We start from the raw sequence: 12,842 nt of genomic DNA, 5'->3' as shown, positions 1-12,842 counted from the left end.
ACCATCTGGCAATCTAAGCAACAGTGAAGAGGCTACCTTAAATGCCCTTCCCAGATAATGAGATTGACGAGTACCGTATATGCCATCGTAGAGCCTTCATCCAGTGGCTGATGGAAGCAGAGGCAGACACCCACAGCTAAACACTGAACTGAACTCCTGGAATCCAGTTGCAGAGAGGGAGGAGTGATGAGCAAATGGGTCAAGACCAGACTGGAGAAACCCACAGAAACAGCTGACCTGAACAAGGGGGAGCTCATGGCCCCCAGACTGATGGCTGAGAGGCCAGCACGGGACTAACCCAGACCCCCTGAACGTGGGTGTTAGTGAGAAGGCCTTGGCAATCTATGGGGCCTCTAGTAGTAGATCAGCATTTATTCCTGGCATACAAATGGACTTTGGAAGCCAATTCCACTTGGAGGGATGCTCTCTCAGCCTAAACACATGGGGGAGGGTCTAGGCCCTGCCCTGGATGGTATGACAGGCCCTGCCCTGGATGGTATGACAGACTTTTGGGATCCCCCATGGAGGGCCTCACCCTCTCTGGGGAGAGGAGGAGAAATGGGGTAGGGGTTAGTGGGGGGGTGGGGGAGGAAGGGAGGGAAAAGGAGCTGGGATTGACATGTAAAGCAGGCTTGTTTAAAATAAAAATAAATTATAAAAAAGAATGCCTCCTTTACCTCTTTAGGCTATAATTGATATATATATTTACACAGCATCTGAAATAGCTCAGGCTGTCCTCAAGTTCATTGAATAGCCAAAGATGATCTTGAATTTTTATCTTCCTGCCTCCATTTCTCTACTGTTGATAGGTGTGCAGTGCCATGTCTAGTTTATGTGATGTTAAGATGAAACCCACAACTTTCTGTATGCTAGGCAATCATTCCACCAGTTGAATTACATTTTCAACCCCATACTTAATTCATTTAAAAAGGACATCCTTATTTATTTGTGAATATGTATGTATATGTATATGCACATGTATTTGAAGGGGGGCATCTGTGCACATGGACAGAGGCCAGAACAAGGACATCAGATGTACTCCTCTATCACCCTTCATTCATACCTTTTTGAGGCTAGATCTCTTCAACTATGTTAAAAGCCAGCAAGCCCCAGCAATTCTCCTTGGAGCTTGGGTTACAGGCATTTATGAACACATCATACTTTTCCAGAAAACACACTATAGCAAAAACAACACAATGAAAATAGATATGCAAGTCTACAACATTCTTGTCATACAGAAAAGGAATTTCTAAAGCTCTAGAAACTTCCAGCCATTGCTATATTGACTGACCCTAAAATGATAATTTCGTACTAATACCTACTTTACAATGCTAAGATTAGATTATATAGAGGGTAGGCCCAATTTATTATTGCTAATTAAAATTATCTTATCTGCCAACCTTTTTGTTTAATATGAAGCCTTTTATTTTAATTAGATAAATAACTTTTTCAGGTTTTCCCTTCCTTTTCTTGCCTTATCCTATTTGTATGTGTGTGCATGTATGCTATGGTATATGTATTCACTGTGTACAGGCATACACAGAGCCTGATGCTGGATATCTTTGTCACTTGCTTCCCATCTTATTATTCTGAGTCAGGGTCTTTCTTTTTTTTCTTTTTTTTATTAGAAAGGAAATTATTTTACATGTCAATCCCAGGTCCCTCTCCCTCCCCTCCTCCCCTGCACCCCCAACTAACACCCTATCTATCCCATACCCTTTCTGCTCCCCAGGGAGGGTGATACCTTCCATAGGGGGTCTTCAAAGTCTGTCATATTCTTTGGGATAGGGCCTAGGCCCACCCCCTTGTGTCTAGTCTCAGGGAGTATCCATCCATATGGGATGGCCTGGAGTTTACCAATTTGCTAGACTAGCTGACAGTGAGCTCCAGAGATCTGCTTCTCTCTAGAGATCCATCTGTGTCAACAACTTTATAACATCCAATGTCAGGATTACAAATGTGTGCCCCCAATCCGGGCTTTTATTTTGGTAATGGTAATACAAACTCAAGGTCCTCATTTCTATGCAGCAAGGACATTATCCCTGAACATTTCTCCAGGCCAATCATTAATTTTTCTGTCTCACATTTCTAATGTATTTTTCCTCTTGATTTTGTTATCTTTTAAACATTAACAGATCATGCATTTTATTTTTCAATTATATTAAAGAAATACTAGATTATTCATTTTATACTTTATTGAATTATTATATTTAAAAAACTAAACAAGTGCTGATTGACTAGCTTTAAGACACTTGTCTTGTACTCTTCTCTTACTCAGCTTTCTCTAATCCTAAAATACTCCAATAATTGTTTTTCATAAAAGATATAAATATAAATGTATATATCCAACTTTCTAGATATTTTTTCTCTGTCTCTAAATAATAATATGGCATTAGTTTCTGCTGCAAACCCCTTGCAATGAGATACAGGAAGGATGTCTCAGGCAAATAAAAAGAATAGGTTTAATTCTTTAATTAATTTTAACTGAACTGTTAGTTCTATTAACCCCTCTCCAACCTTTATCCTATCATTTGCTTTCATTGTAGATTTCCTGCCTTGTATTTTCAAGTCCCTTATCTAAGCTTTAAGCCCACCAAAAACTACACCCTCTAAATAATTGCACTAAACCTTAGAATTAAAAACAAAGCTCTAATAACACAGTTCTATCACACACCCCCAAATAAAACACTAAAATACTAACTCTTAATTCTGAACTTGCAGCCATTTATTAGTAGCTTCACACTGAAAAAGTCATAACTAATCTGTTAAATGTCATGCTGGGTACCCTAATCAATCAGATCATCTCTTTGTTTTGTTTATCTTTTCCACATCTAACACTGCACGAGTTGGTTTTCCTTGACCCAATACTACTTATCTCCTTTCACATTGTTGGATATACAATTCAATACCCACTTACTTTGCAAAGAATATTAAAAACAAGTTTTGGTGTTTATAATCTGAAAGACAGCAACAGGGCCAAAAGGGACAGTAAAACCCATGCAAATGTAAACAAGTCAAGAGACTATACAATTATTAAAATTAACAAGAGGGCTAGAAAAGCTGCTCACTTACTAGAGTGTTTGCCTAGCATATCTAAAGCACTGGGTTCAATCCCTAATACTACATAAACTAGACTTGGTGGAACACACCTGTAATCCCAGATCCCAGGAGGTAGAGATAAAAGAATCAGAAGTTCAAGGCAACCCTGGGCTACAGCAGGTATTATCTCAAAAACCATGAAACTAACAGAGCTCAGAAAAGTGGCTGGATACTAAACAAACATTGATAGACATCTATGTTCTTTTATCTTTCAGTTTTGTGAATTGAAATGTAAGGTAGACAATTGTTCTCCAGCTAAGCTATATCCCCATTCCTCTTTTTACTTTCTATTTTGAGACAATATCTCACCAAGTTTCCATGGCTGGCCTTGACATGCAATCCTCCTGCCTCAGTTCCCCAAGTATCTGGGATTATAAGCCTGTAGCACCAGGCCCAATTTAAAAATATAACCTTTAAGATATAATATTTACAATAGCTACTGAATGTGAGCTAATATTATAAATAAATTACAAAACCCTATTGAAGGATAATTTAAAAGTTTATATGGTGGTAAAAATGTATTTTTGTAGTATAGCATTTGCCTAACATACATGAGTCTCTGGGTTTGGTCCCTAGCACTAAAAAAAGGTTTATACAAATAAGACTATATCACATTCATCAATATGGTGATTGAGTATCATAAAGATAGTAAATTTACTACCCAAGGCCCCATAGATTGCTGAGGCCTCCTCACTGACACTCATGTTCAGGGGGTCTGGATTAGTCCCGTGCTGGCCTCTCAGCCATCAGTCTGGGGGCCATGAGCTCCCCCTTGTTCAGGTCAGCTGTTTCTGTGGGTTTCTCCAGTCTGGTCTTGACCCATTTGCTCATCACTCCTCCCTCTCTGCAACTGGATTCCAGGAGTTCAGTTCAGTGTTTAGCTGTGGGTGTCTGCCTCTGCTTCCATCAGCCACTGGATGAAAGCTCTAGGATGGCAATTAAGGTAGTCATCAATCTCATTATTGGGGAAGGGCATTTAAGGCAGCCTCTCCACTATTGCTTAGATTGCCAGATGGTGTGTCATACTTGTAGAACTCTAGAAATCTCCCTAGTGCCAGATTTCTCTTTAAACCTATAATGGCTCCCTCTATTATGATATCTCTTATCTTGCTCTCCTCTATTCTTCCCCTGACTCAACCTTCCTGTTCCCCCATTTCCTCCTCTCCCCTCCTCTTCTTCCCCTCTCTTTCTCCCAGATCCCTCTCCCCTCCCCCCATGCTCCCAATCTGCTCAGGAATTCCTGTAACATTCCCCTTCTCCAGGGTACCATGCATGTCTCTCTTAGGATACTCCCTGTTTCCCAGACTCTCTGATGGACTTTGGGAGCCCATTCCACATGGAGGGATGCTCTCTCAGTCTGGACACATGGGGGAGGGCCTAGGCCCTGCCTGGGATGATATGACAGACTTTGGAGTTCCCCCCATGGAGGGCCTCACTCTCCCTGGGAAGCAGAGGGGGGATGAGGGGGTTGAGGGGGCTGGTGGGGGATGGGGGAGGAGGGGAAGGAGAGGGAGATGGCATTGACATGTGAAGCAAGCTTGTTGCTAATTATTAAAAATAATGATATAAAAGGGAAAAAAGATACTAAATTCATATTTCTTCAATCAATAACCCAGCAGTTTTTCACCAAACAGGGTAAGCTAATTCTGATAGAATTCAGAAAAACAAGGAGTCAAAAACAGCTAAAACAGTAGGTATGGTGGCACATATCTGCAATGGCAGTACTTGACGGGAGGCAGGAAGATAAGTAGTTCAAGGTCATCTTCAAATATGAAGAGTGTGAGGCCAGCTTGTACTACATGAGAACCTGTCATAAAATGGAAACAAAGAAGAGCTAACACAATTCTTGACAATAACAAAACTGGGCTATCCAGCCTCTGGATCCTGGCCTTCCAGGAAGTGTTAGGGGTGGGCTCTCTCTCATAGTATGGTCTCAAGCTGTACTAGTCATTGATTGGCCACTCCCGTAATTTCTGCGCCACCTTTACCCCAGCATACCTTGTAGGTAGGGAAAATTGTAGGTCAGAGGTAACATGGCTGGGTTGGGGGCCCAGTCTCCCCACTGGTAGTATTGCCTGGTTACAAAAAATGGCCTGTTCAGGCTCTGTATCTTCCATGGTAAAGAGTCTTAGCTGGGGTCACTCACCCTCATAGATTCCTGGGAATTTCCATTGCACTAGGTTTCTAGCTCATGTCCCTGATTCCAGTTATCTTTCCCAGTACTCTCTCCCTCCATCCCCGCTACCTGATTCCTCCTGTTCCCAAGCCCACTCACCCTCATTGAGACACCCCCTACCATCCATCTATGAAAGATCTAGAATAGAACCAAACATGAGAGGTAAAAAAGTCAATGAAATAATTCCTAATGATATTCTGCTATACTCATAGATCAGTGTCTAGCCCAACTATCATCAGAGTGGCTTTACCCAGCAACTGACAGAAACAGATACAGAGACCCACAGCCAAACATTAGGGTGAGCCCAGGGAATCCTGCTGAAGAGGGGGAAGAAGGATTGTCAGAGCCAAAGGATCCAAGGACACCACAAGAAAACACACAGAAACAACTAACTTGGGCTCATAGGGACTCAGAGAGAATGAACTACCAACCAGAGAGCTTGCCCTCTGCATATATGTGACAACCTAAGCCCTCTGCATGTATGTGTAGATTGGTCTTCTTGTGGGACTCCTAACAGTGGGAATAGTCTCTGATTCTGTTACCTGCTTTTGGGACCCTTTCCTCTTACTGGGTTGCCTTGCCCAGCCTTAATAGGAGAGGAGGTGCCTAGTCTTACTGCAACTTGATATGCCATGGCTGGCTAATGTACATGAGAGGGCTGCCCTTTTCTGAAAAGAAAGGAGGAAGAATGGGTGGGGAAGGGGAGGTTGGGGAAGAGACTGAGAAGAGAGGAGGGAGGGAGGGGAAATGTGATTGGGCTAACAAAAATTTAATTAATTAGTAAAATTTAAAGGAAGAGCAAAACTATATTTTCTCTATCAAAACTGTACTAAATTGAATAGTGTTCACTCAAAATTTAGATCTACCTACCACCTATGAACATTTTATCTGGAAGTGGGGGCCTTTGCATTGTAATGAAGAAAAGGTCCCACAGGGTTAAGTTGGGTCCCAAATCCAACATGACTTCTGTCTTTGTTAGAAGAATACCTGGGCTAGAGAGATGACTCAGTGGGTAAAGACACTTGCTGTTAAGCTTAAGAATCTGAGTTTGAAATTTACATGGTGGAAGGAGAAGAGTGAATTTTATAGGTCTAAATGCATACTTTTAAAGAAATTTGTGAGAGGGCTAGCAAGATGGCTCGGCAGGTAAAGGTGCTAATAAGCCTGATGACCTGAGATCAATACTCAGGAGAGAACCAAATCTTGCCAAATTGTCCCAACAGACACATGAGCACTTCAGTACAAACACATACCCCACATGCAATATATATTTTTAAATATAAGGACCTAGAGAGACAGCTCATTAGATAAGAATACTTGCTGCTCTTGCAGAGGATCAGGGTTTGACTCCTAGCACCCATGATGAATGGCTCAGGACTGCCTAAAAGTCCAGCTCCATGGAATCTGATGCCCTCTTTTGGCATGGGTAACCTGTATTCACATACACACAGTACACATGCAGAAATAAATCTTACACCTATGGCAAATATTATACTAAATAAGGGTAAACTCAAAGCATTTCTACTAATATCAAGAAGAAGAGGGTGTCCACTGAATCTACTCTTACTTTATATAGTACTTGATGTATTAACTAGAGCATTAAGACAAGTCAAAGAAATAAGAGATAGAAATAAGAAAGAGGCCAAACTATTTTTATTTGTAGATGAGATGATTCTACACCTAAGAGCCTCTAGACATCACCAGAAAACTCCTATAACTAATAAATACTTTCAACAAAGTGGCAAGATACAAAAATCAGTACCCTACCAGTACAAAAATAGCAAATATACTGAGAAATAAATCAGGAAAATAGCCTTACTCACAACTGCCTCGAAAATAAAGTGATACCTTATAATAACCCTCAACAAGGAAATTGAAGAAGATAATAAAGATGGAAAGATTCCCCTGCTAATGAATCAGAAGAATCGATATTGTGAAATAGCTATATTGCCAAAGGTGATATACAGATTCATTGTAATCCCAGTATCAAGATTCCATTGCTAGTCACAGAATAGACTCCAATTTCATTTCATTTCATAGAAATAGAAAAGATAACCTTAGAATTCATATTGAAACACAATAAACCTTGAACACCCAAAATAATCCCACACAAAAAGAATAATACCTGAACTATCAACATGCCTGATCAAAATTAGTACAAGCAACACTATGATAAATCCTGTATGCCACCCAATAGGAAAATATAAAAATAGTATCTCTTCTCTGATTAATTGACACCAAATTCAAGATCAAGTCACACTCTAAAAACTGTCAAGGTCATGAGTGTCAAAGCAAGATGAAGAATTATTCCAGATAGGAGCAGCCTAGAGACTATCATAGATTAAATCTTTTTATCTATATAGGTCATAGATGGAAAGTTGAATCTGAACTCTTGGGATAAAAGATAGGTGAGTTGTTTACACTATTTTTGAAACTTTTTGTAAACATGAAAGAAGTTTAATAAAAATTTAAGAGAGTACCTGGCACCTTATCTGCAATATATAAATTCAGTTCTACATTAAAGAATGTATTTAAAGGAATAAACAATCTCACGAGTACAATTTACCTAACCTTTAACACATTCTCCCTAACATCCAACTCTATCTTTGCCATTATCCTTCTGTAAGAGTGAAGCCTGAAAGAAGCATAAACAATGAAGGACAAGCTGGCCAGTTGGAGAAAGCAAGCAGGAAAGAGAAAGAAGAAAAGAAAAAGGATATATTTGGAAATTTTGATGAGACCCAGTAAAGAAAGCAGTCTTTATCCTACTGATTCTCTCAGACCTCCAAATCCTGGTATAGAAAAATACTAGGACAGTAACATAAACAACTGCATTTAACATCATCATCAGGGAAATAAATTCATTTTTCTTCTTTGAATATATAGCACAAAATATTATCAAAATGAATTGACAATAAAAGGATGAGCAAAGAAATCTAAGAACTAACTGGTGCCACCTTTTTGAATGCCCTTTCTGATAAAGAACAAGGGAAGCAAATTGTTTTAAAGATCAGCTAAAAAAAGGAGAACTGATCTCAAATAGAATCTTCAAAAGCACTGATAATTCTTTGTGGACTTGATTTAGCACATTTTCATACTCTTAGAGAATAAGTGCAGAACTTTCACTTACCATTTCAGGGAGCCTCATCAACATATCTTTACAACGTAGTGCACATACACATGCTTTCTGGAAATCCCCTTGAGCAACAGCCTAAGAAAGAGGGTGTCAATAATTGGTTACAATTAAATGACAAGATAAATGTCTCACTGTCTTATTTATTTTATCTTTATTTGTGAGAGCATGTGGCACATGTGTGCATACACACACGCGTGCGCACTTGTGTGGGACACACTATGTAGCCCAGGCTGGCCTCCAAATCACAGTAATCCTCCTGCATCAGCACACCCAAGTGCTGTGAGTATGCCTGTGAGTCACCACCACATAGGGCTTTTTTATCCAACAAAATAATGTCATAAACCACTTTCTAAGGGAGAAAACCCCTACATTTGCTGTTTTCCTCTCCTTATGTAAAGTCAAATATTCTTATGCTTTGATGGGGGGGCATTTAACTCAGTTTTGGAGCACAAGCAAATATTTAGATTCCATCTCCAACACCAAAAAGAAGTTAAAATATCCATTTCACTCTAGTTTTCTCCTCCATCAACCTTACAAATATAAACCTTGATATCTTTCTGAATAGCTACTCCCACTAAGGTAGAATGTTTTAAAAGAAAAATAAAGACAAGAATATCAATAAACCAAATCTCACTTATAGAGATTAAAAATAATAATCTCATCTATATTGTAAATATTCGGTTAATACTTGCCAAGGAATTAAAGAGAAATACTTCATACTAGGATCTTGCTTTCTATTCTTATAACATGCAAAATATGAGACTAATACTCAAACTATAAAATGTTTATCATTACTCATCCTTGCGGTCCTGCCCATCCAGAGACTGCCAGGGTCATAGTCCCGCCTCCACCCACAGGAGGAGTTCCACCTCAACCCATGGGAAGACAAGAGCCATTGGAGTATTGGACCTGCTTGCACCCACCAGAAGAGAACCTTGGAACCATACCCACCAGGAGAAGAAGAGATTCCACCTGCACCCACTGGAAAAAAAGATGGAAAGAAGACAATATAAAAATACATTCAACAACAGAAAAACCACTATGACACCACCAGAGTCTAGGGACTCTACACCAGCAAGACTTGAACATCCCAATGCAGATGAAGCAGAAGAGAATGACCTTAAAAAGAACTTCATGAAGATGATAGAGGCCCCCAAAGAGTATATGAAAAATCCCTTAAAGAAATGGAAGAAAAAACAAACAAAACAAAATACAAGAAATCAACAAATCTCTTAAAGGAAGCAAGAAAAGCCAAGAAAAAACAAGCAAACAGAAGAAGGAAACAATTCAAACAGTTCAAGATCTAAAAACTGAAATACAGACAATAAAGAAATATAAACTGGAGGAATTCTGGAAATAAAAAAAGCTGGGTAAAAGATCAGGAACTACAGATGCAAGCATAGCCAACAGAATACAAGAGATGGACAACGTTGAAGATACACTAGAAGAAATAGATTAATCAACCAAAGAAAATCTTAAGTCCAACAAATCCCTAACACAAAATATCCAGGAAATATGGGACAGTGTGAAAAGACCAAGCCTAAGAATAATAAGTAATAGAAGGTAAAGAAACCCACCTCAAAGGTGCAGAAAACATACTGAACCAAACCATAGAAGAAAACATTCCCAAACCTAAAGAAGGACACGACAATGAAAGTATAAGAAGCTTACAGAAAACCAAATAGAATGGACCACAAAAAGTCCTCTTGCCACATGATAATCAATACCCCAAACATACAGAATAAAGAAAGAATATTAAGACCAGCAAAGGAAAATGGCCAAGTAACATACAAAGGCAAACCTATCAGAATTGCACCTAATTTCTCCATGGAAACTCTGAAAGCCAGAAGGTCCTGGATAGATATTCTACCAACACTAAGAGACCACAGTTGTCAGCCCAGACTACTACACCCAACAAAGCTTTCAATCACTGTAGATGGAGAAAACAATATATACCATGACAAAACCAGATTTAAACAATACATATATACCAATCCAGTGCTACAAGAAAGTTCTGGAAGGAAAACTCCAACCAAAGGAAGCTAACTATACCGACAAAAACACAGGCAATAGATAATCCCACTTTACTAACAGCCAAAAGAAAAAAGGGGGTAGAAATCCACACACAATACCACCACCACCACCAAATCCAAAACAAACAAGAATGAACAATCAATGATCATTAATATCCCTCAATATTAATGGTCTTAACTCACCTATAAGAAGACACAGGCTGACAAAATGGATACAAAGATAGAATGCATCCTTCTATTGCATACAAGAAACACATCTCAACTTCAAAGACAGATGGTACCTCAGAGTTAAGGGTTGGGAAAAGATTTTCCAATCAAATACACCCAAGAAATAAGCAGGTGTAGCAATCCTAGTAGCTAACAAATTACACTTTAAACTAAAAACAATCAAAAGAGATGAAGGAGGTTATTTCATATTCATCACAGAAGAAATCCATCAAGATGAAGTCTCAATTCTAAGCATCTATGTCCCAAATACAAAGGAATCCATTTTCATAAAAGAAACATTACTAGAACTCAAATCACACATAAAACCTCACACACGTATGGTGGAAGACTTCAAGACCCCACTCTCACCACTACAAAGGAACACCAGACAGAAACTTAACAGAGAAAAACTGAATTAATAGAAGTTATGATCCAATTGGGTTTAACAGACATCTATAGAACATTCCATCCAAACACAAAAGAATATACCTTCTTTTCAGTGCCACATGGATCCTTCTCTAAAATCGACCACATACTTGGCAACATAGCAAACCTCAAAAGGTACAAAAAATTGGATTAACCCCTGTATCTTACCAGACCATAATGCTTTAAAGTTAGAATTCAACAGCAACACAAATTGCAGAAGACCTACAAACTCATGGAAATTAAATAATTCGCAAAAGCACCATTTCTGGGTCAATGAAGAAATAAAAAAAAATTAAAGACGTCCTAGAATTCAATGAGAATAAAGACACAACATACCCAAACTGATGGGACACTTTGAAAGCCGTGCTAAGAGAAAAGTTCACAGCACTAGGTGGCCACATGAAGAAACTGGAGAATAGTCACATTAGAGAATTAACAGCACAACTGAAAACTCTAGAACAAAAAGAAACAAACTCACCCCAGAGGAGTACAAGCTAGGAAATAATCGAATTGAGAACTGAAATCAATAAAATAGAAACTAAGAAAACAATACAAAGAATCAACATAACAAAGAGTTGGTTCTTTGAGAAAATCAGTAAGATAGACAAAACTTTATCCAAACTAACCAAAAGGCAGAGAGAGAGCATGCTAACTAACAAAATCAGAAATGAAAAGGGGGACATAACAATAGATACAGAGGAAATCCAGAGAATCATCAGGTCATACTTCAAAAACCTGTAATCCACAAAATTCAAAAATCTAAAGGAAACGGACAGTTTTCTGGATAGATATCACTTACCAAAATTAAATCAAGAACAGATAAGCAATTTAAATAGACCTATAACCCCCTACTGAAATAGAAGCAGTCATCAAAAGTCTCCCAACCAAAAAAAGCCCAGGGCCAGGTGGTTTCAGTGCAGAATTCTACCAGAAATTCAAAGAACAGATAATACCAATTTTCCTCAAAGTATTCCACACAATAGAAACAGAAGGGTCATTGCCAAACTCTTTTTATGAGGCTTCAATTACCTTGTTACCCAAGCCACACAAAGACACAACGAAGAAAGAGAACTACAGATCAATATCCCTCATGAACACTGATGCAAAAATACTCAGTAAAATACTGGCAAATCGAACCCAAGAACACATCAGAAAAATCATCCACCATGATCAAGTAGGCTTTATCCCAAGGATGCAGGGATGGTTCGACATACAGCAAAATACATCAATGTAATCCACCATATAAACAGACTGAGAAAGAAAAAACACATGTTCATCCCACTAGATGCTGAAAAAGCCTTTGAAAAATCCAACACCTCTTCATGATAAAGGTCTTAGAGAGATCAGGAATAACAGGAACATACCTAAACATAATAAAAGCAACATTAAGCAAACCAACAGCCAATATCAAACTAAATGGAGAGAAACTCAACTCGATTCCTCTAAAATGAGGAACAAGAGACAAGGCTGTCCACTCTCTCCATACCTCTTCAATATTGTACTGGAAGTTCTAGCTAGAGCAATAAAACAACAAAAGGAGATCAAGGGGATACAAATTGGAAAAGAAGAAGTCAAACTTTCACTATTTGCAGATGATATGATAGTCTACATAAGTGACCTAAAAAACTCTACCAGGGAACTCCTACAGCTGATAAACACCTTCAGCAAAGTAGCAGGATACAAGATTAACTCAAAAAAACAATCAGTAGCCCTACTATATACAGACGATAAATGGGCTGAGAAAGAAATCAGAGAAACATCACCC

This window comes from Cricetulus griseus, chromosome X, assembly GCF_003668045.3.
Source record: "Cricetulus griseus strain 17A/GY chromosome X, alternate assembly CriGri-PICRH-1.0, whole genome shotgun sequence".
NCBI lineage: Eukaryota > Metazoa > Chordata > Mammalia > Rodentia > Cricetidae > Cricetulus > Cricetulus griseus.
The sequence above is the reverse complement of the archived record's forward strand: the minus strand, read 5'-3'. Positions refer to the sequence as shown.